The sequence below is a fragment of the Peromyscus californicus genome, unplaced genomic scaffold, assembly GCF_007827085.1.
Source record: "Peromyscus californicus insignis strain IS unplaced genomic scaffold, ASM782708v3 Scaffold_4__1_contigs__length_199733344, whole genome shotgun sequence".
NCBI classification, from domain to species: Eukaryota; Metazoa; Chordata; class Mammalia; order Rodentia; family Cricetidae; genus Peromyscus; species Peromyscus californicus.
This window is the reverse complement of record NW_026294562.1, coordinates 168815781-168837534: the sequence shown is the minus strand read 5'-3', so window position 1 is coordinate 168837534 and position 21754 is coordinate 168815781.

Here is a 21754-nt window from a genome sequence, read left to right as displayed (position 1 = left end):
AGCTTGATACAGTATAAACTCTTATCTTAATAGTGAAATGCTTCATTGAGGCTTGCTCAGCAATTGAGTAAAACCAAAACTTATTATAAGCCTTAATCATCCTAGGGTCCCCTGTGCTATATAGCCTCCCTGGTTCTGTGGGTTGCAATCTGATTGTTCTTTGCTTTATATCTAGAATCCACTTATGAGTGAGTACATACCAGGTTTGTCCTTCTGAGTCTGGGTTACCTCATTCAGGATGATATTTTCTAGTTCCATCCATTTGTCTGCAAATTTCATGCTGTCATTGTTTTTCTCTGAGTAGTACTCCATTGTGTATATGTGCCACATTTTCTTCATCCATTCTTCAGTTGACGGGCATCTAGGTTGTTTCCAGGTTCTGGCTATTACAAATAGTGCTGCTATGAACATAGTTGAGCATGTATCTTTGTGGTACGAATCAGCATTCCTTGGGTATATGCCCAAGAGTGGTATGGCTGGGTCTTGAGGTAGTTCGATTCCTAATTTTCTGAAAAACCGCCATACTGATTTCCACAGTGGTTGTACAAGTTTGCATTCCCACCAGCAGTGGAGGAGTGTTCCCTTTGCTCCACATCCTCTCCAACATTGACTGTCATTAGTGTTTTTGATCATAGCCATTCTGACAGGAGTAAGGTGGTATCTCAGAGTCGTTTTGATTTGTATTTCTCTGATGATTAAGGATGTTGAGCATTTCTTTAAATGTCTTTCAGCCATTTGTGATTCTTGTTTTGTGAATTCTCTGTTTAGCTCTTTAGCCCGTTTTTTTAATTGGATTGTTTAGTATTTTGATATCTAGTTTCTTGAGTTCTTTATATACTGTGGAGATCAATCCTCTGTCAGATGTGGGGTTGGTGAAGGTCTTTTCCCATTCTGTTGTCTGTCTTTTTGTCTTATTGACTGTGTCTTTCACCCTGCAAAAGCTTCTCAGTTTCGAGAGGTCCCATTTATTAATTGTTGTGCTCAGTGTCTGTGCTGTTGGTAAAAACTTCATTTCTTATCCTATTTAAAACAAGTAATTCCCTTTTAAAAGTAGATTCAACAATCTACCTTTTATCTTATCATTTCTATATCTTCCTTTTTTTCTTTTCAGAGTAGATTCAATAATTTACCCTTTTATACCATTATTTCTATATCCTTTTTTCAGAATAGATTCAATGATCTACCTCATATCTATATCCTCTTTTTTCTTTTAAACAAAAACCCTGAATCTAATCTCCTTGTTTAGCTTTTTTCCTGACCATTAACAATTAACAACTTGTAACCAACCATCGTAAACAATGACAATATCCATAATTCATTAAGCAACCCCCCCCCATACACACACACCTCTTGGGAATGTGGGCGTCGTTTTCTTAAAATTACTTTCTGGGGGTGAAGACATCTTTAGGGGATCCTGAAAGGAAAATTTTTGGGTTAATTGTCAAGTCCTGGGAGAGTTAGCTGTATCATTTGTTGTCCAGTCTCTGCATAATGGGAAAATTCAGGACTTGTCTCAAGTCCTTGCTTGAGTAGTCTGTGAATCTGGATCATCTCAGCTAGCCATCTCAAGATTGTCCTAAGTAGTTTGTAGTCCAAGTCCAAAGTAGATCTTTCCATGGTGTTAATCAGTTTAATGGCTTTATCATAGTCCACGTGGAACCATCGTTGTGGGGTCCCATCATCCTCGTGAAGGTTTCAAAGATGCTGTTAGGTGTGGTCATGGTCCTCCGCAGAATTGTGTGTGTGTGTGTGTGTGTGTGTGTGTGTGTGTGTGTGTGTGTGTGTGTGCCTCCTCTGTGGCTGGAGCTGTGATTACAGCCTGATAAATGTCTGCCTCCCAGAACCACGAATGTTCTTTCATAGAAGAGAGTATCTTCATGCAACTTCTCCCCACCACCTGCCTCGCCAAACTTCTCCAAACTGACCTTTGCCGATGCTTTCTTGTAACACGATGGTCCTGGCAATTGTTCCCTGAACAAGCAGCGGTAAACCCTTCGTCTCTGGTAGCAGCGTTGCCATTGCCACCAACGTGATGAGAAGCAGCTGGCAACGTGGAGCAGTAGCAGCCTCCATGGTTTTGCTGCCACCGTTTGTGGTCTGACCCAACCTGGGCCTCAATTTCTCTTCAGCAAGACTCCCAGGATGGCCTCACACTGGGGATCCTCCTGCTTCTGTCTCTGTCTCTCTCTCTCTCTCTTTTTTAAATTAAGAGATTTTCTATTCATTTTACATACCAACCATTTTACATTCCCCTGTCCTCCCTCCTTCCACCCCCTAGCCCTCCCCCACTGCTTCTGTTTCTTTTAGCAAATCCTACAGGCCCACATGCAGCTCGGGCCTGAGCTGGGGCCCTCAAGGCCACAGGCAAGTAGCTTTTTCATGAATTAGTATCCTACAAGTTGGGTGCCAGGTATAGCACGAATCTTAAAAGGTCTTATTGATAAACACAAACCCGGAGCCAGGTATTGAGGCCAGCCTGGGCGTCTTGCTGAGGAGAAATTGAGGCCCAGGTTGGGTCAGACCACAAACGGTGGCAGCAGGACCATGGAGGCTGCTACTGCTCCATGTTGCCAGCTGCTTCTCATCAGAGAAACAGAACAAGCCACATCCAACCTCACCTTGCCAGTTCCTCAGCCGATCCTGTTTTCTCACTCCTCCAGTAATAGTAATAAATAAAAACCAAGAAGGAAGGCTGGGTGCCTTTAAGGTCTGCACTTGGTGGGCAGAGGTAAATGGATCTCTGGGAGCTTGAGGCCTTCTTGGTTTCCACATCAAGTTCCAAATAAGTAAGTGAATAAATAAATAAAATAAAAAGTGAGCAATGAGGTACAAATTCTCCTATTTTCTGCCTTCCTTCATCTGGGTCACTATGTACAGCCTGGCCTGACATCCGGGTGTTGTTTCCACAAGGTAGGCATGGCGCAGTCCCTCAGAACTTTCATGGAAAGCTATGGATACACAGCCAAGAAGTATTCATGGACATCTGTCGGGCCGTTTCTGCTGCTCTAATCAAACACCGGAGACTGGGTAGTTTATAAGAAACAGAAATTTATTTTTCACAGTGCAGGAGGTCAGGAAGTACTAAGTTCAAGATGGCAGGTTTCACGGCGAGGGTTCTGTCTCTGTTTCGAAGATGGAGCCTCTGGTGCTGTGTTCTCTCACAGTAGAACGGAAAACAGACACATACACATCTCTAAGCGTTTTTATAGGGACCATCACGGTAGCCCTCAAGGTGTCTCTTTGTTTATTTTTTAATTTTTTAAAATATTTATTTATTTATTTATTATGTATACAGTGTTCTGCTTGCCAGAAGAGGGCGCCAGATCTCATTACAGATGGTTGTGAGCCACTGTATGGTTCCTGGGAACTGAACTCAGGATCTCTGGAAGAGCAGTCAGTGCTCTTTTTTTTTGTTTTGTTTTTTTGGTTTTCGAGACAGGGTTTCTCTGTGTAGTTTTGGTGCCTGTCCTAGAACTCAATCTGTAGCCCAGGCTGGCCTTGAACTCACAGACATCCTCTTCCCTCTGCCTCCCGAGTGCTGGGATTAAAGGCGTGTGCCACCACCGCCCGGTGAGAGCAGTCAGTGCTCTTAACAACTGAGCCATCTCTCCAGCCCAAGGTGTCTCTTTAAAGACCCCACCTCTACATACAGCAGAATTAAGTTCGAAGATGCTCCTGTGGTCAGGGGAGTGTGTGTGTGTGTGTGTGTGTGTGTGTGTGTGTGTGTGGCACATACAGTGTATAAATTTGAAAGACATCAAAAGATAGTCTTCAGTTGGTAATACAAGTTAGAATAGAAAGTGAGTTAGGTACAACACATTGGATTCACCAAAATAGGATAAATAATGGAGTATTTTCTCTGAATTTGTCAAATGTTAATGGACTAGACATTATTAATGTAAGTCTTAACTGTATATATTGTATATACTTATTGTATTTCTTGTGTATAGTTTTTCTTATATTAGTTTTAAGCTTCTTTTATCATTTTAGACAAAAAGGAGAATGGGGATATACTGTGTACCCTAATAAAATTTGCCTGAAGATCAGAGAACAGAACAAGCCACTAGATTAGACATAGAGGCCAGGCAGTGGTGGCGCACACCTTTAATCCTAGCACTGGGAGGCAGAGATCTATCTGAATCTCTGTGAGTTCAAAGCCACCCTGGACTACATGAGATTGAATCAGTCTAGGAGAGAAACAGAGCCAGGGAGTGGTGGCGCACACCTTTAATCCTAGCACTGGGAGGCAGAGGTCTGTCTGGATCTCTATGAGTTCCAAGCCACCCTGGACTACATGAGATTGAATCAGTCTAGGAGAGAAACAGAGCCAGGCAGTGGTGGCAGACGCCTTTAATCCCAGTATTTGGGAGTCAACACGCCATTAATCCCAGCACTAGGAAAGGATGTGATGGCTGGGTGGAGAGAGGTGTATAAGGTGTGATGGACAGGAACTGAAGCTTTTTCAGGCTGAGGAGTCCTAGAGCTAAGATGTGACAGTGACTTGTTCCTTTGTCTCTCTGATCTTTCAGCATTTACCCCAATATCTGGCTCTGGGTTTTTTTTTTTATTTATAAGATCATTTAAGATTCGTGCAACAACATACACACTATAATGAAAAAAAATTAAAAAGAAGTCTCTGGGATGGAATGAAGTGGGGTGCACTATTATAGCTGGAATCTCTTGTAAATAAAAATTTATCTCTGTGTGTGTGTGTGTGTGTGTGCGCGCGCGTGCGTGCGTGCGTGTGTGTGTGTGTATGTGTGTGTATGCACAAATGCCACAACTCATGTGTGGATGCCAGAGGACAGCTTGTTAGTTCTGTGGGTCCCAGAGATTGAACTCAGGTCCTCAGGCTAGGTAGCAGACACCTCTACCTGATGAGCCACCTAACAAGTCCTCACACCTGACCTGTGTGATTAGAAGTACCTTAACTTACAAAGGATAACAGCTTATGTGATTGGTCCCACATGGTCAGTGTGTGAGAACGATCCTGTGTCTCCATGAGGTCAAGCTGTAGAGCCATGCATGATATGGGAATTTGTAGACCCCCTGTGGATAACTTGGATTTCACATGGGGGCAATCGGAGGGTCTGACACGATGAGAATGAATTTTGCCCTTGCAGTAGATGGATTTGTATTTCTCTTTCTTCTTAAAAAAAAAAAGAGAGATTTATTCTATTCACATTTATGTGTATGTATGCACGTCTGTGTGTGCACGTGTGCATTGGATCACGCAGAATTTGGGTTACGGGCAGTTGCCAGCTGCCCAAAATGGGTGCTGGGACTCAACTCAGCTCCTCCGCAAGAACATCTCTCCAACATCCCTGGGACTCAACTCAGCTCCTCCGCAAGAACATCTCTCCAGCATCCCTATTTCTTTTAAACGTCTGTTTATTTTTATATGAACATGAATGTTTTGCTTGTAGGTATGTATGTGTACCAAGTGTATGCCCAGTATCTGAGGAGGCCAGAAGGTGGCATCGGATCCCCCGGAAGTAGAGTTACAGAGGTTGCCTGATATGGGTGCTGGGAACTAAATCTAGTCCTCTGCAAGAGCTACAAGTGTTCCTAACCACTGAGCCATCCCTCCTGTTTTTCTTCTGTTTGAGAAAGGAGTCTTATATAGACTCATCTGGCCTTGAACTCTTGGAGTTGAGGATGACCTTGAACTTCTGATCTTCTTGCTTCTACTTCCAGAATCCTGGGGTTACAGTGGTGGTCCACCATGCCTCTTGAGGAGAGAGACTTGTTTTCTCCTGTGTTTCTCTCACTATTTGGGGATCCCATAGGGGACCCTAATAAAAACTGTATGTAAGCACATAGAAATGTGGGTGAGCTTCATGATCACGTTGAGGCTCTCTGGTTGAGTCTCTGCCTCTTAGGTAAAGTGAGTCATGTCTGGTAATAATAATTAGCACCTGGTTTGGGACAGGCTTGCTTCTGAATGCCTTGCAAGCAGATACCTCAGGCCTTACAATCTGGTGGTTTGAAAGGAAATGGCCCTCCAAAGGGAGCAGCAGTATTAGGAGGTGTGGCTTTGTTGGAGTAGATGTGGCCTTGTTGGAGGAAGTGTGTCACTGTGGGGGTGGGCTTTGAGGTCTCCTATGCTCAAGCTACTCCCAGTGTGGGCAGTTCACTTCCTGTTGTCTGTAGATCTGCTCCTTCTCCAGTACCATGGCTGCCTCCACGCCGCCATGTCACCTGCCTCTGAAACTGTAAGCCAGCCCCCATTAAATGTTTTCCTTTATAAGAGTTGCTGTGGTTATGGTGTCTCTTCACAACAATAGAAACCCTAACTAAGACACAAACCGTGGAAAGTCAGAACCAGAGAAAATGTTGTCTTCATGATCACACAGGAACCTTGTGACAGAGGCAGAGTCTCTGATCTTAGGTAATAGGCCAAGTTTTGCGCCAAGTCAAGCCTGTCTTGGGAGCCAAGTCCTGTGTCCTCCCAGCTGCCACAATCTCTGCTCAGGTTTTGATCCTGGCTGCCCAGAGAAGATGGGTACAGTAAAGGTAATCACTGTAGGATCGGGTGAGAACATATGTCTTTGGGTGGCACTTAGGTGAATCCTCTTAGCCAGCAAGACAGGAGTCAGAAAATGGGGTATGGTTACTCACACCTGTAGTTCTTGTATTTGAGGGGTGGGAACAGGAGGATCAGGGGTTCAAGGTCAGCCTCAGTTGTATAATGAGTTCGAGGCCAACCCAGGATACTTGAGACTGTGACAAAACAAAAACCAAAGACCAAATCAGGAGAGCGATAGGCAGTCTGGGTGAGTGTCTCCTGGAGCTTATAGCAAGTTTGTGATGGGTTATGCAGTGTCTACTCCCTGGGTGTGTGAACATTTGAGAACACCGCAATCAGATAAAGGTTTTGGGAGGAGTTTTCATGACGTCAGCCCTAAGCTCCTGCCTCACTAGCTGTGTGACTTGGGAGACGCTGCTTAACATCTTTGTCCCTTCCTTTCCTTGTCTGTGAGATGGACAGGCGAAGGGCCCAGCTCACAGGGTGTGGTGAGGGACACAGTGTAGGGCCCATACAGCTCTCCACAGGGGCTGGGGCGAGGCTCAGTACTTACCCTGCTTGTGTGGTGACCTGCGTTAAGTTCCCCAGCACCCATGTCAATTCTAGGTGAGTGTGACAGCCCATTTGTAATTCCAGTGTTTGGAAGGTAGAGATGGGGTGCAAGGGGCAAGCTAGCTAGCCATATCTGTGACCTCTGGGCTTCACTGAGAGACCCTGCCTCAAAGAATGAGGTGGCTATTCCAAAAAGTCTTCAGTCCTGTTTATACCTTTTGTACTTCGTGTTAGTCTCCAGATGAAGTCATCTGTAACCTCTGCTGTATCTCCTGGGCTCCTTAACCATGTCCTCAACCCAGCCCTTTGATCCCAGAGATAAGCAGCATTGGCATCCTTATTCTTGTTCCTGGGTGCCTTAGCTGTGCCCACCGATGGTTTCAGTCCTCCAGTTCCAGGCATGAAGATATTAAGCCACGCCTCCCTGTCAATTCCAGGGTCAGCAGAAATCTGTTCAGGAACCACCACCCTTCCTCCTACTGTGCTTCCTATCAAAGTACAGTCAGCCCAGCCGCCCACACCTCAGCTTAGTCCCTGAATGCTGCATGTTTGCTGTTCAGTGCTGGGGATGGAGCCCATGGCCCTGGACATGGCTAGGTAAGTGCTCTGCAATTGAGCCACACCCTCAGCCCCTCACTGGGGGATTTTAGGCAGGGGCTCTACCACTGAGCCACACCCCAACCCCTCACTGGGGGATTCTAGGCAGGGGATCAACCACTGAGCCACACCCTCAGCCCCTCACTGGGGGATTCTAGGCAGGGGCTCTACCACTGAGCCACACCCCAGCCCCTCACTGGGGGATTCTGGGCAGGGGCTCTACCACTGAGTCACACCCCAGCCCCTCACTGGGGGATTCTAGACAGGGGCTCTACCACTGAGCCACACCCTCAGCCCCTCACTTGGGGGTTCTAGGCAGGGGCTCTACCACTGAGCCACACCCCCAGCTCTTTTGATTTTTAATTCTGAGAAAAGTTTCCAGATAGTTGTCCAGGGTGGCCTTGAATTCCCTCTATAGTCCACATAAGGCTGGACTTGAGTGCCTCCAGACCCAGATACCCTAAGTTTTATGCAGTTACTAAATTCTGGAGGAGTGTAGGTCTTGGGGACTCGGCTCATAAAGGTCTTCGGGTAAGGGTTGACAAGTTACACATTGTATGAGGGCCTCCTGAGTCTCCTGTCCGGGAATTGGAGCAGCAAAGCAGAAGCCATGAGGGTAACATCTCCAACCGCTGAAGATCTGGTCCCGTCACCGTTAGCAGTGTGTCTCTTCCTGTCAGCCCTTCCTTTCTATGTGAACTGTCTTTTAAAGACAATTAAAAATGTTTTATTTTATCATTTTGTGTGCATGGGTGTTTTGCCTGCATATATGTCTGTGTACCACATATGTGCCTATGGAGTCCAGAAGAGGGTATCAGATCCCCGGGACGGGAGTTACAGATGGTTGTGAGCCACCGTGTGGGTGCTGGGAATTAAACCTAGGTCCTCTGGAAGAGCAGTGTTCTTAATGTCTGAGTCATCTCTCTAGCCCTGAACTGTCTATCTTAAATTAAGCAACCCCCCCCCCAAAAACCCTGACTGTATTTATTTACTCTGTGTGTGTGTGTGTGTGTGTGTGCATGCACATGTGCACACATGTACGTGTGCACCGTGGTGCACGTGTGGAGGTCAGTGCATACCTGCTGGGAGTTGGGTCTTACTTTCTGGGTTCCGGGATTGAAACTCTGGCCATCATGGTTGGTGGCCATTGCCGTTACCCACTGAGCTATCTTGGCAGACCCTGTGACCTCTCTTTTGACAGCATCTCTGGGGATCCTCATCCTGGGGGCAGAGTGCTTCTGGGGTGATGTGGGGATCCCCCTGTCCCTCGGTTTCTCGTGTACTCTCATTGGACACCCAGCGCCTGGGATCTCTAGTGAATGACTGAAGACTTGAGTTTCCTGCAGTTTGTAGAGTAGGCTGTAAGGTTTGGGGAAGTCCTGGGCCTTGTCTTTAGGACACAAAAACTAAAAGCAAATTAAGTGATGAAGACAGCAAGCTAGCTCTCGTAGGGCACACCTATAATCCCAGCACTGAGGCAGGAGGATTATGAATCTGAGACCAGTGTGTGAGTTGGGCTACAGTGTGATGTTTGTTGTGGCGCACACCTTAAATCCCAGCATTCAGGAGGCAGAGGCTGGCTGATCTCCATGAGTTCAAAGCCAGCCTGGTGTACGTAATGAGTCAGGTTAGCCAGGACTTTAAAGTGACATTCTTTAAAAGAAAGAAAGAAAGAAAAGAAAAGGGAGGGGCTGGAGAGACGGCTCAGAGGTTAAGAGCACTGGCTGTTCTTCCAGAGGTCCTGAGTTCAAGTCCCAGCAACCACTTGGTGGCTCACAACCATCTGTAATGAGATCTGGTGCCCTCCTCTGGCATGCAGGTATATATGCAGGTAGAACACTGCATACATGATAAATAAATAAATCTAAAAAAAAGTCCCAGAAAAAAAAAAAAGAGATGTCTCAACTGTTAAGAGGTTTGATTCCCAGCATCCACATGGTGGCTACAACCACCTGTAATTCCAGTTCCAGGGGGCCCAATGATCTCTTCTGACCTGCCATCAGGCACACACATGGAGCATAGACATACATGAACACTCATACACATAAACTGAAAATAAATAAATTATAAAAGAAGAATAAAAAGAAAACAATAAGAGTCATGTGTGGTGGTGCACGCCTTTAATCCCAGAACTTGGGAGGCGAGGTAGGTAGATTTCTATGATTTTGAGGCCAGTCTGGTCTACAGACTGAGTTCTAGGCCAGCTGGGGCTACTTTCTCAAAACAAAACAAAAGTTTTATTTTAAAAGTCAAGCAAGCATGCTGATTCACTCTTTCAATTCCAGCTCTAGGAGGCTGAGGCAGGAAAATTGGCTGTGAGTTGGAGACCAGTTTGGGTTACAGAGTTCTAGGATAGCCTGGGCTACAGAGCAGAGTGAGGATTCTGTATCAAAAACCCGAAAGGAAGGAACAAGTCTGAACCTTCTACACACATCTATCCCCACCCTACCTTAGTCCTAATTTCACCGTCATCTGTATTTAATTAATTAATTTATTATTATTATTTTTGACACAGGGTTTCACTATGTAGCCTGGGCTGGCCTGGAACTCACTGTGTACACCAGGCTAACCTGGAACTCATAGAGATCCGCCTGCTTCTGCTTCCCTAGCAGTGTGGCTGAAGGTGTGCGCCACCACACCGGGCTCCTTCACTGAAGTTTTCACACACATCCTGCCTCACGGACGTCAGCAGGGATGTTGTCTTACTTCAGCCTGAGTCTCAACTGCTTTGGCCCCGTGTTGTCCCCTCCTCCTGCCCGCACCCCCCACCTCTCATAACCCCAGCCCTAAACCCCTCCCCCCGCCCCCGACACCTCTCATAACCCCAGCCCCAAACCCCAGTTTCTTTCTTGCCCTAGCTCTGTCTCTGAATCTGGTCCCACTCTTCTCGGATGGTTCTAACCTAGCTAGTCCCTAAGCTGAAACCTTAACCCAGGCCCTGACCAGAGATTCACCCTGACTCTTAGTCATGTTCCCAACCAAAATTTAGCCCTGACCTTGGCCGTAATCCCAGCCTCCATCTTGATTCTATGTGTGTGTGTGCGCGCGCGCCACAGTGTACATGTGGAGGTCAGAGGACAGCTCTGTGGAGTCTGTTCTCACCTTCTACCTTTACAGGGATGGGTTCTGAGGATCAAACTCCATTTGGGGGAAAGCACCTTTACCCCTGGCCGCCTCCTCCTCCTCCTCCTCCTCCTCCTCCTCCTCCTCCTCCTTCTTTTTTGTGTGTTTTTTTGAGACAGGGTTTCTCTGTGTAGCTTTGCACCTTTCCTGGAACTCGCTTTGGAGACCAAGCTGGCCTTGAACTCACAGAGACCCGCCTGGCTCTGCCTCCCGAGTGCTGGGATTAGAGGCATGCACCACCACCGCCCGGCACCCCAGCCTTCTTTATGGCCTTCCATGTCCCATGTTTATTTACCTCCACTCCTCAGCTTAATCCGTCCTCCCTCCTCCTCCCTCCTCCTCCCTGCTCCCCATTCCTTCTCCTTTTTCCTTGAGCCTCCGACACCCCCTTTCTTCCTTCAAAACAAAAACTAACTGTGTCTTGAGCCTCGTGCCTATAACCCTAGGACTCCAGAGGCTTGAAACTGGGGTACGCATGCGGGGGGGGGGGGAATGTCACTTTCCTTCCCTTCCTCTCTCCCTCTTTCTCCTTTTATTTTCCTTTTTTTTTTTTTTGGTTTTTCTTTTGCATTTGTGTATGTGTCTACATGTATACACACATGTGTGAGCATATGTGTGTGCAAGTGTTTAAGCACATCTGTGGAGATCAGAGATTGATGTCAAGTGTCTTCCTGGATAGCTGAGGGAGGGTCTCTGGATGAACCCGGGACTCAGCAGTCTGGATACTTTAGCTAGCCACTTTACCCCAGGAGTCCTGTCTCCACCTCTCAAGCGGAGGATCACAGGCAGGCCTCCATTCCTGTCTGGATTCCACACGGGTGCTGGGGATCTGGACTGAAGTCTTCACATTTGGTGTTATGGAGGCCACAAGAAGGTGTCAGGTCCCCTGAATCTGGAGTTACAGATGGCGGTGAGCCACCATGTAGGTGCTGGGACTCAGATCCAGCTTCTTCGCAAGAGCAGCAACTACTCCTGACCATTGAGCGATCACTGCAGTCCGTCCTCACACTTGGTCTCTCAGCCTCGTATCTACTGAGCCGTCACCTCAACCACACCTCCCTGTTTTTTGAGACGGGGTCTTACTTTGTAGCTCAGGCTGGAATTGAACTCACCAGGTGTCTTAGGCTGGTCTTGAGTTCAAGGTAGTCCTCCTGCCTCAGCCTCCTGAGGGTTAGAACTACAGGTGTGAGATACTACACCCTGCTATTTTGTTGTGTTGTATCCAGTAGGTGCTTACTAAATGTTTTCAAACGCCTACATACTTTTTCAGAAGGGTGAATCTGTGTTTCCCTGCAGGTGTAAGGCTAGCGGGTAAAGGGGACAGGGTTGAGATGGTCACAGCCATCGTCGGACAGACTTATTGGTCAGTTATAGTTGGTTGACTGAGGGCCTGGCTCTGACACAAAACTGTCACTCTTTTGGCCACTCTAGTCCAGGCTAGGAACACACTGGATTCTTTGGTTCTCCTTCAGAGACCTAGTCTTGAGCATCCCCCATGCGGAGGGAGTTCAATGGGAAACCAAAGTTAGTCTTCACCCCGGGGCACCCCCTCACCAATTCTCTCCCACCTTTCCACCACTTTCTCCTTTAGGGGTCTGGGGTTGAGGCTCAGCTCCAATCGGATGAAGGAGAAGAGGGAGACTCACTCGGTAACGGAGCTGGAGCCAGGGCCTGGTGTAATGGCTGACGTCTGTTATCTCAGCCATTATAGAGGCTGGAAGACCCCCCCCCCCGCCCCCCGCGCGCAGCTTCCAGGGCAGCCTGGTCTATGTACATGGTTCTAGGCCAGTCAGGGAGTCAGCAAGGGAACTGAGATGCAGTCTCAGAAAGAGGGTGGTGGTGCTGGAGTGTGGGCTCAACAGTTAAGAGCACTTACTGTTCTTGGTTCACCAGGCGCCTGCACTCACATGCACATACTCACACACAGACACCTAATTATAATTAATAAAACATAATAAATCTTAAGCTTTTAAATCTGTGAAAACTAGAAACAAAAACCAGCTTGCAGAAGGGGCTCAGGTCTGTAATTCCAATGATGGAGGCTGAGACTGGAGGATGGCTTGAGGCTAGCCTGGGCTATAGAGTGAGAACTGTCTTAAAAACCCTAAAACCAAAAGGAAAGGACATGAGGGTGGGAGGGAGCCTGTTGAGAGGTGTTGTGGGAGAGGGAAGAGCGAGGTGGCTAGGTGGGTAAAATCAAGATTCATTGTATACAAGTGTGTAATTGCCAAAGAATAAATAATAAAATATATTCTGGAAAAAAAACTCAAAACAGAGATTCATAGAAAGACTGAAAATGAGAAACAGGTGTAAACAGAAACCCATGCAATCATGTGGAGAAACTGGGGCTCTCAGTCTCTTCCAGGGGCTGGGGCTCCCACTGGCCAGTGGCTGCGTCGGCAGAAGGCTAAAACTACATTTCCCAGGAAGCTGTGCAGTCGGAGTTTGGGCCCACCAATCAGACGCCTCAGCGGGAAGCTTGAATGAATTTCTAGCCAGCGTGAATAGGGACGATGGAGAAGCAGCCCGGAGGTCGGTTCTAGCCAGTGTGGACCCTTGTCGCACTGTCAGCCAGCGCTTCCTGTCACCTAGGGAGAGTAGAAGCTCACCTGGGAGGTTCTTTTCTTGTCTGTCATGTTCGCCGCCCCGCCCCCTCCTTCCCTTCCTTCTCCAGGGTCTTACAGTGATGCTTGGGCTGACCTGGACCTCACTGCACAGCCCAGGATGGCCTAGCACTGTCAATCCCCGGGCTCAGCATCCCGAGTGCTAAGATTGCTCGTATCCTTGCCTCTCTGAATGGCTTGGCTCTCGTGTGTGACATGCTATGACGTTTGACCTTTACACACTTACCTGGACAACCCCTACCTGCTGCTGCCACCCCAGCCCTCCTTCTAGAGTGTTCTCCCCCAAAATTTCCTTCATCGCCTGCCCCGGTGGCCTTGCTCCTACCAACCGATAACTCACCTTGGTCCCGATTTCATCTTTCCTTCCCATCTGGGCAAGAGAGGTCAGCGGAGTGTCCCAAAGTCAGAACAGGAACTAACTCCACAGCCCCTTCTTCCTTCAAAGTGAGGCCTGCCTGGAAGTACTTCCTGACACTTGCCTGTGACTCACAGCCTGAGTCTTTTGAGGACCTACTGTGTGCCGTGTGTCAGAACTGACTGCATGGTTACTGTATTTACTGCCTCCTCCCCACCACCAACTCTTTAGACCAGGTTGGCCTTGAACTTGCTCCTTAGCTGAGGCTGCCCTTGGATTGAAAATCCTCTTTGCTTCACCTGGCAAATGCCGAGACTACAGGTGTTTCATTCCTGCTTGTATCTGGGCTTTTTTCTTTTCTTTTCTTCCTTTCTTTCTTTAAACAATGTAGCTGTGTCTGACGTGGGACTCTCCAAGTAGACTAGGCTGACCTCAAATTCAGAGATCTGACTGTGTGTGCTACTGATCCCAGCTCCTATGTCTGTCTGGGTTTTGTTTTTGTTTTGACAGTGTTTACTTGTGTGACCTAGAACCTACTAGTTCTGTAGACCAGGCTAGCCTCGAACTCACAGAGATCCGCCTGCCTCTGCCTCCCGAGTGCTGGGATTAAAGGCGTGCGCCACCACCGCCCGGCGAGGTCTCTTATTTTGTCAGAGCTTCCGGCCTCTCTTTCCTCCCATCCTCTCTCTTCCTGGCTTTTCTCTCTTACAGCTGGAGGGTTTTCCAGAATCACCTGTGTTAAGCACAGTATTGTTAGATGCTGGTGAGCAGACTCTCACACATAGTATCCTTATCCGATATCTCAGAAGGTAAGTATAGCTGTGAAGAGTGCTTTCCATTTGTTGGAGACTCTGACCCAGAGAGGATGAGAGGTGTCCTTGTACCCCCCAGAATCAGAACATGCACCCTACACAACCTCCCTCAGTCTGTTTTGTCTCCATGTCAGACTTCCCTGCTTTGCACAGTCTCACCTGCTCAGCTTCATGGTAATCTCGAACATATAGGACATCAATGTTAAGCATTTACTCAGGGGCTGCGTGCTCTGATCCATCCAGGCGATGTATTTTAACACAAAGGAGCAGTTCGGGTTAGGAATAGGCTGTAGCTACCCATCAAGGCTAGCTTGTGATAGCAACCAGATGCCATCTTGGATTTACCGTCTTCTTTTTCCTTGGCTTTTTGAGACAGGGTCTTGCTGTGCATAACTCAGCCTGGCTGGAAACTCATTATATAGCTCAGGTTGGCCTCCAGCTTTCAGCCATACCCAAGCCAGCTTCCAGCGCTTGCCAATCAACCCTCTTGCCTTATCCTCTCAGTACTGAGATCACAAACATTCACCTCCATGCCTGGTGCCATCTTGGATTTTCCTCAAGTCAAAGTTTTCCACAAAACGCTGTTCAGGGATTTGGTAACAGGTTCTGTGTTTGCCAGACAACCCCTCTGGCTGATGGCCTGAAGCCCCCGAATTTGTTTTGTGTGTGCTGTGTGCCAAACTTAGGCTAAGAAAGAATTTGGATTCCAGTAGAACACACACTCCCTGAAGGCAGACATGTTTGGGTCTGTTTAGTTCATTTTTCTAACTCTGGCACTTAGAACAGTGCCTTACACATAGCAGGTGCTTAATAAACTCTTTAAAAAGTGAATGATGTATTAAATTCAAGCATAAACCATGGATGTAGAAATAACATTTAAAAAAATTTTTTTCCATTCTACAGTTGGCAAAGTGGTGGCTCAGACGGGCAAAGTCTCAGGGATCTGAACTGGGGCCTCACATTACCCCAAGCACCTGGCCCCGGGGCTATTCTGGTGCTACTGGACTGGAGGCGTTGCTCCCTGTGTGGACTTGGGCGTCCAGGAGCTGTCTGTGGGTTCTGTGTATGTGTGGACGGTGGTGACCCTGGTTCCGAGGATTGGACCTTGAAACTCTAAGTTCAACCTTGAAGCACTTACTGTCTTTGGTTGTGCTTATTCTCTTCTCCTTCACCCAGTTCAGAGAAAACAACACACCCCTCCCTCCTCTGAGACCATCCTTAAGGGTCCCCCCCCTCCCCTAAGTGCCCGGACCCCTGGGTGAGGGATGGGGAAAAGGGGGAAAGAGTTGAGGATGAGGGTGGAGGTGCCAGGGAGGAGGGAGAGGGAAGGGGATGGGTTAAGAAGGCGTGTGTGATGCCAAGCAAAAAAGACAACATTAGACACAGATGCTGAGATGACGTTTATCGCGGCAAAAAAAGGTGAGGTCGCCGAGGGAGAACGGGTGGGGGGAGGGGTGTGGTGGGAGCAAGGAGTGGGTGGGTGGGGTCCATGGAAGCTAATACGTGGTGCACTAGGTCACACAACGGACACTGGGGGGTGGGTGAGTGGGTGGGAGAGGTGGGCATGGCCCAGGCATGGCGATGGGGGGAGGGGAGGAGAGTGCGGTGACCCCAGCCAAGAGCTTCTGGAGGTGGCGGAGAGGAAGTGGGCGGCGGCGCTGGTCGGAGAGGATGGAAGGAAATCAGTTAAGAGGGGGTTGAATGGAGAAACTGGAGGCATGGCCACTTCACTCCCCACCCTAGCCCTAAAATGGAATGCAGCAGAGCGGCCCGCAGGCGGGGGCCAACCGCGGGCTTGAACCTTTCCTTTAAGGGTTGGAGAGGGACCTTAGACGTTCATCTGACTACCTCTTTGCAAGAAAACAAGCCTAGCAGAGAGGTTAGCTTCAGGTCCCAGGAAGGATTCAGCAGTCAGTTCTCCAAAGGCAGCCCCATCCCCAAAGCCATCCTTGGCGCGCCAGCCTCCAACAGATGAAGTGGAGGAGAGAGTCAATTCTCAACTACATCGAGGTTCTTCAGGGAGCTTGGAGGATGAACCCATTTCACAGATCTCGAGAACAGAGCCTTACTCTCCTGCCTCCGGTCGGGGGACCTGTGCACCCCAGGCCTGTCGGAGTTAATACTGTTATCTCGAAATCCTTAGCATTTTGGCGGGGCACACCTTGGGCTTCTCCCAAATCGAACTGGGATGTGGACCATGCCTCCAGTAGCTGAGATGCCAACACAAATAAAAAAGGAAAGAGAGAAGGAGAGAGAGAGAGAGAGAGAAAAAGAGAGAAAGACTCCCCACGTCGCCTGGCTCAAACCAAGTACAAAAGTGACTATTTACAATGAAGGCGTGGGGAGTGGGTGGGGCCGACCGCAAGGGCAGTCGGAGTGAGCGCTCGGCTGGGGAGGCCACGCCCCCTAGGCCCGCCTTTTAAAGGGTGCAAAGCCAAACAGCAAAGGTAATTCTAGAGGATCCCTGGGCCCCCAGGGGAGGCGGATCCTAAGGGGTGAGGGATGGGGATGGGGGCATGGGATGGGGGAGGCATGGGCGCTGGGAGGAGATGGAGGAAAGGTAGCAACTGCCCCTAGCATCCCCCCTGGCCTCCCTGCCGGACACACAAGTTTTCCGTGGGATGAACACAGAAAGGGTTAATCAAAAGAGTTCGATGAGCGAATCTGACGGTCGAGTGGGGCGGGCTGGAGCAATGAGGCCGCAGGTTCCAGTGGTGGCCGGTGGTGATGGAGTCACTTAGAAGATGAAAGGTTGGTGGTTTTGGGGAGTGGGAGGAGGGTTGGGGGAGGGAGGAAGGAGGAGGGTCTCCCTATATTAGGTCTAAGGAGACGAGTGTCCTAGACTGGCTGAGAAGGGGTTAAAAACCAACAGTCTTCACCACCACCACCCTCCACAGAGACTCTCCCTCCCTCCTGCCACTCAGCGGGCGGTCGTCTAGGCCACTGGTGAGTGGGACCCGCTGGACGGGACACACCAGCTGGGACTTCAAGACCGCGCTGACTGTGGTGGAGAGGGCTCCGGACAGCGAGGCTGGGTGTCCAGACTCCACAGGGTGTAAACCAGGCTTCTCTGCCCCCGACCTGGGTATTGCGATTCTGTCCTCCCCCATGGTGACAACCAGTTCAGACTTTGACGACGGCCGGCCTCGATTCCGGATGGCGCTTGGGGGCAGATGCACTGGGCACAGAGAAGGCCTGTCTGGCTGTCCGACAGGTGTGCAACCTAGTGAATCATCCTGGACGCCTAGATTGCCACCTTCACCGCCGCTCTGGTGAACGCTTTTGCAAATTAACCTTTTATCTTGGGCTCGAAACAGCAAGAGTCCATGCAAAGGGAACCTCCTCTCCTCTGTCAAATAGCCGGAGACCAACCAGCCACAAAATAATAAGAATGGCATTGCGGGGGCGGGGACGACGGACGGACGGACGGACGGACCGGCAGAAGAAACAGAACGGGTGGGATTCCAAGGGATTTGGTTGGCCAAGAGTGGAGGAAAAAAAAAAAAATACCGCGGGAAAACAAGTGGTACCGTAATATTCCGAGTATAGGTCTCCAACCATCTGTAAGACGACTCTTGCCAAGCTCCCATGATTCCCACCTACAAGTCCAGTACAGAGATGGCAAAATCACTGCCTTCCAATCCCCGGCCTGCTAATTATTGCGGCAAAATTTCCTCGCCCATGTAGAGATGGCTGGGAGAGGGCAAAGACTATGACTGGGCAGGCTGGCTCAGAGCCCTGCCCAAGACAGAATGAAAAGGTGAATTTGGCACTTTGGAACCCTTTTTGTCTTAAGTGCTTTGCGGCCCCTCCCCAGCAACCACCCCCTTGGGCCAGCAGAAGAAGATGGAGTCTATTTCTCCCTCCCCAATTTCTACAGATGTGCCCAGAAAGAGGCAAAAGGGGTTCTCCTTGGCTGGTGGAATTTGGGGGGAGGGGAATCCAAAAAAGTAGGGGTTAGTTGAAAATGAGCATTTTTTTTTCTCTTTTTCTTTTTTTTTTTTCTTATAAAGATTCTAAGAAAAACTCAGGGTGAGAGGAACGAGGAAGGGGATCCAATTTAGCTCAGCGTCTGCAGGTGTTTTCTTTGCCTCTTAAGGGGCCTCCTCTAAGAGAGGTGTTTTCCTCCCGTCCATCTAAGATCCTCTCCCCCCCACCCCCCCAGATCGGCTCAGTTCCAAGGAAGTTTGGCACTTTTTGCTTTTAAAAGGGGGAAATGAAAGAGTTGAGAATTTAGGAGGGGAAGGAGACAGACAGACGAAGATAGAGACAGGACAGAGAACAGTGGGGGGGGGGGGGACCACAGGAGGGAAACCCAGTGGGCCATAGGGAGCCAGAGAAATAAAGAGAGAGGGGAATGCGGGGGGGGGGGGGGGTATTGGCAGCTGGAGGGCAGATGAAGAGACATGTCAATGCAGGCAACACTTATTAACTTATTAAGCACCTACTGGGTGCTGGAGTGGGGTGCAAGGCCACTCAGACTCTTTGAGATCTGAATGGCTAACGGGCAGAGGAGGAGGAGGCAATGGGTTTTGTTACTATTATTTTTAAAGTAATTCCCATCCCTGGTCTGCATCTGTGTCCCTTCTGGACAAACTACAGCACAGAAGGATTGAGGTCAGATTGCAGAAGGACTTTCAAGGGATAGGGAAGAGGATGGATGGAAACTTCCCAGGGTAAAATGGGGGAAAGGTGTGTGGCTCCCCACTCACCAACACGGTGAGTGGACCTGCTTCCTCAACTAGCAAACTGCCTTTCAGATAGCCCTGGCTGGTGGGGTAAGGGATCCCCAAGAAATGTTAATAGGGACGGGCATGTCACACAGGCACCCAAGAGGACACTTTTCAGAGCTGCATCTGTGTGAGAGGAGTACTGGACCCAGACTCCAGCCAGTGGGCTTATAGAAAGCAGGCTGCCTAGGGGAGGATGCACATGGTTTGCAAATGGCCTTTCTAACCCACCTACCTATCCCAGACCTTGCTTCACCCCCCCACTCCTTCCCCTCCTCATAGGGCCTGAGGGCTTTACAGGGGGACATTCCAGCTAGACTCATTACTACCCACATGCAGGTGGAGCTACTATGAAATACTGTAAGGTCATTTAAGAAGTGGAGGGGAGCAACGGCCCTGTGGGCCGCCCCCATCTCCAATCCCAACAGCCCCGAACCGTAGAAGATATGTACAAAGTGGTATCAAGAATTGTTTTGGCACTAAAATCTCCATCAGGGCTCCGTGTGGAGATGAGGGGTAGGGGGCAGCAGCGATAGGAGGTGGGAGATGGGGTGTGTGTGAAGGAAATGGGGCCTGCCCTTCACTGGGGAGATGAGGACATGGAAAAAGTCACCCCAGTGCCCAAGCTATAGCCTCCCATTCCGGTGGAAGGGCTGGGGGGAGGGGAGAGTCAGTGCGAGGTACCTCGAAGGCTATTGCTTTCTAGGGATTTTCACATTTTGATTTGGGGGTGGCTCTCTAGCTTGGGGTAGGGGGCCTCCCAGGCTTCAGGGGTAGGCATTGTCTGGGTGGCTTCTCTCCTTCCCGCTCCTTTGTAGGGATAGAAGTAAGGAGGCCAGATATCCCCAAAGCCATGGAGAAGAACAGGGTCTGGAAGACCTAGGAGAGAGGATGGAGGAGGGAGCAGGCATGGGGTGCCCCTCCCCCAGAGATGCTGATGATGGAGCCAGGGTTCTGAGGACCCTGCTTGGGGGTTGGAGGAGTTGAAGGTGTCCTCCAACAGGGAGGGGGAGATGGGAGGGAACAGGGGTGCGTCTCAGCAATCCTAGTCTATAGGTTTTTTCAGGCCCTGACATCTGTCTTTAGAGTAGATCAGAGCCACCATGCTAAGCGAATCACTCCCAAAACAACTCTCAGGGCAGCCTGCCTTGCCACACTTTCGCCAGAATCTTCTCGTTCTTCCGAGCCTAAGGTTGAGCACACTGAACATTTCTGACCTACCAGACATCTCACTAACAGCTCCCTGGAAACCACCAAGCCAATTGAATTCATCAGACCACGCAAGGCATTTCAGCCCGAGATGCCCTAAGCTTTGCAAGGCTCACTGAACTCTATACCGGACCACACTGGCCTGACTGAGCCACCATACATTTGGCTCATCCATCAATGAAATGAAGCCACGTAGACACAGGCATGCACACAGAAGGCGGGGGTGGGGAAGGGGGGGATCTTTAGCACTTATTTTCACTGGCTTCATCTCCCATTCTTGCCTGTCAAGGCAAGCTCATAGATGGCATGTGTGGATGGAGATGACCCTGACAGTATTTTTTTTTTCTCTCTTTAGAATCCTCTATGTTAGATCCAAGTCCCATCCTTCAGTCTCTTCCTAGGGATCCCCCTCCCCCAGGGCCAGCACCCACCAAAGAGGAGTGTGGAGGAGGAGGGGCATGAAGGGACTGGCCACTGTCCAATACAGGAAGCGCATGCTTCATCCCGATGATGCCACAAGAAGTGACCTCGAGATTCCATAGGAAGTACATGCCCCTGCCCCTGGCATCACGGAAGTGACTCTGAGGAAGGGTTTTTGTTGTGACCTCATGGGAAGTGGTTTTTTTTTTTCTCTCTCACCAGTACAGGAAGTGGCCTCTGAGGAAATACTTCCTATGACATCATAGGGAGTTACTGGAAGCACCCTATAAATACTTGATTCAGTGACATCACAATGGGACCCCTCGTTTCTCTACCAAAAGCCACGAGAAGCCACAGCAACTGCTCCTGCGCCTCTCACAACACCGCGGCTCACAGGACCCACGGCATCCCAGAGCGGGCAATCATTTCCAGCAGGAACCTATCTGCTCAACGAAGAAAGTTACACTTCCAACCGAGGGAATACTGCAGGGGGACAGTGGAGCTTAGGAAATGTGGGAATCCTGGGGCGGGGGGCGGCTATGTTCCAAACCCCTCATTTCAGCTCTGACTCCTGGGTGGCTACCTCTACTCCTCTGCACTCAGCACGTCCCCAGGATCTGGAACTGCAATCAGAGAGGCAGGATGTTGTGTCTGGGGGAGGCACCTCATTCCAGGTGACCTGGAGGCTCCCTCCCCTCCTCCCATATGTCAACAAAAATCTTATAAAGGAATGGGGGGGGTCCTTATCAAAAAAAGAAGAAAAAGTTAAAAAGGAAAAAAAAAGGAGGGAAAGAAAGAGAAAA